The 2,381-nt window shown below is 36.3% G+C and overlaps 1 pseudogene; it reads right to left on the bottom strand.

Annotated features, from left to right (window-relative positions):
* Positions 1 to 1,485: 1,485 nt before the first annotated feature.
* LOC132680121 (small ribosomal subunit protein uS14 pseudogene) lies at positions 1,486 to 1,656 on the bottom strand (annotated as a pseudogene).
* Positions 1,657 to 2,381: the final 725 nt, after the last annotated feature.

The following is a 2,381-nucleotide window of genomic DNA, read 5'->3' as shown; positions in this document are numbered from 1 at the left end:
GAAATCTTGCCATTTGCAACGATGTGGGTAGGCCTGAAAGATATTATTCTAAAGTGAAATAACTCAGAGAAAGACAGATCTCATATGTTTTCACTCATATGTGGAATTTGAGAAATTTAACAGAAGACCATGGGGGAAGGGAAGGGAAAAAATAGTTTCAAGAAGAAAGAGAGGCAAACCATAAGAGACTCTTAAATACAGAGAATAAACTGAGGGTTGATGCGGGAGCGGGGGTGAGGGGAGGGAAATGGGTGATGGGTATTGAGGAGAGCACTTGTTGGGATGAGCACTGGATGTTGTATGTAAGCAATGAATCATGGGAATCTACTCCCAAAGCCAAGAGCACACTGTATACACTGTATGTTAGCTAACTTGACAAAAATTATATTAAAAAAAAGAAAGAGAAATATCCAATTTTATTTTGCTTTAATCCTTCTATGATACTTTTCTGCTTCTCTGATGTTTCTCTGATATTTATATATATGCCAAATGGTCACCACAATAAGTCCAGTTAAATTTCATTACCATACATAGTTACAATATTTTTCTCATGATGAGAACTTTTAAGATCTACTCTTAGTAACTTTCAAACATGTAATACAGTTTTATTAACTAGAGTCACCATAATGTACATGACATCCCTATGACTTATTTATTTTATAACTGGAAGTTTGTAACTTTTGAAGCTATTCACCCATTTCACCCACCTCTAACCCCTTGCCACTGGAAACCAATTTGTTTTCTGTATCTATGAGCTTGTTTTTGTTTGTTGGTTTGTTTGTTAGAAACCACCTATAAGTAAGATCGTACAGTATTTGACTTCTTTAACTTAGTGTAATGGCCTTGAGGTCTATCCACATTGTTGCAAATGGCAAGATGTCATTTTTTATGTCTGAATAATAATCCATTGTGTACATATAACACAGTTTCTTATCCATTATACATTGATGGACACTTAGGTTGTTTTTGTATCTTGGCTATTGTAAATAATGCTGCAGTGAACATGGGGATACATATATCTTTTCAACTGTTTTTTATTCATTGGATAAATACCCAGAAGTATAATTGCTAGATCATATGTTAGTAGTACTTTTATTTTTTTGAGGAACTTCCATGCTTGTTCTCCATAGTGCTATACTGAAACACATTCCTACCAACAGTGCACAAAGATTCCCTTTTCTCCACATCTTCGCCAACATTTGTTATTTCTTGTCTTTTTGATAGTAGACATTCTAACAGGTGTGAGATGATAGCTCTTTGTGGTTTTGGTTTTCATTCCCCTGGTAATTAGTGATGTTGAGCATCTGTTCACCTACCTGTTAGCCATCAATATAGCATCTTTGGAAAAAATATCTAACTCAGATTCTCTGCCCATTTTTTTAATTGAAGTATTTTTATTTTATGTACAATGAGTTGGGATTAAGGTAACTTATCCCAACTGCAGTTAAGGTAGGTATCTTGGATTACCCATTCAAGAAAGTTCACTTAATCCAACTTAATGAAGCCTATAGCCTTCATGTATTGACAGAAACACTGGCAGCACATGTTAAGGCCATATTTCTGGATCAAACCATGCTGGTTTGAGCAGACAAGGCAAGAAGAAGAATCCTGGCCAAATTTCCTTGGATGGCTACAGCAGAGCTGCTGGTGACCCATCTTGCTTTCTTGGATGCAGTGAAACAAAAGGGGTCTCTGTCCATTTTTTAATTGGAATTTTTCCGTACTGAGTTGTATGCCTTCTTTATATATTTTGGATAGTAGTAGCTCCTTTTCAGACATATGATTTGGAAATATTTCCTCACAGTTAGTAGACTGCGTTTTCATTTTGTTGGTAGTTTCCTTACTGTACGGAACATTTTTAGTTTGATGTAGTTACATCATTTATTTTTGCTTTTCTTGCGTTTGCTTTTGGTGTCAGACTGAAAAGTGATGCCTTTTGGGGCACCTGGTTGCCTCAATTGGTTAACTGTCCAACTCTTGATTTCTGCTCAGGTCATGATCTCACATTTTGTGGGATCAAGCTCCTCACTGAGCTCCATGCTGACAGCACAGAGCCTGCTTGGGATTCTCTCTCTCCCTCTTTCTCTGCTTCTCTCCTGTTCATGCGTGCTCTCTCAAATTAAAAAAAAAAAAAAAAAAAGTAATGACTTTTGCCAAGACTGATGTCAAGGAGCTTACTATGTTTTCATCTAGGAGTTTTATGGTTTCAGGTGTTGTGTTCAAGTCTTTAATCCACTTTGAGTTAATTTTTTATGTGCCAAAAGATGGTGGTCCAGGTTTATTCTTTTGCATGTGGTTGTCCTGTTTTCGCAACACCATTAATTGAAGAGACCATCCTTTTTCGATTGTGTGTTCTTGGCTTTGTTGTAAATTAACCATAT

Source organism: Panthera onca, chromosome A1, assembly GCF_046562875.1.
Source record: "Panthera onca isolate mPanOnc1 chromosome A1, mPanOnc1 haplotype 2, whole genome shotgun sequence".
Classification (NCBI taxonomy): domain Eukaryota; kingdom Metazoa; phylum Chordata; class Mammalia; order Carnivora; family Felidae; genus Panthera; species Panthera onca.
The sequence above is the reverse complement of the archived record's forward strand: the minus strand, read 5'-3'. Positions and strand labels throughout refer to the sequence as shown.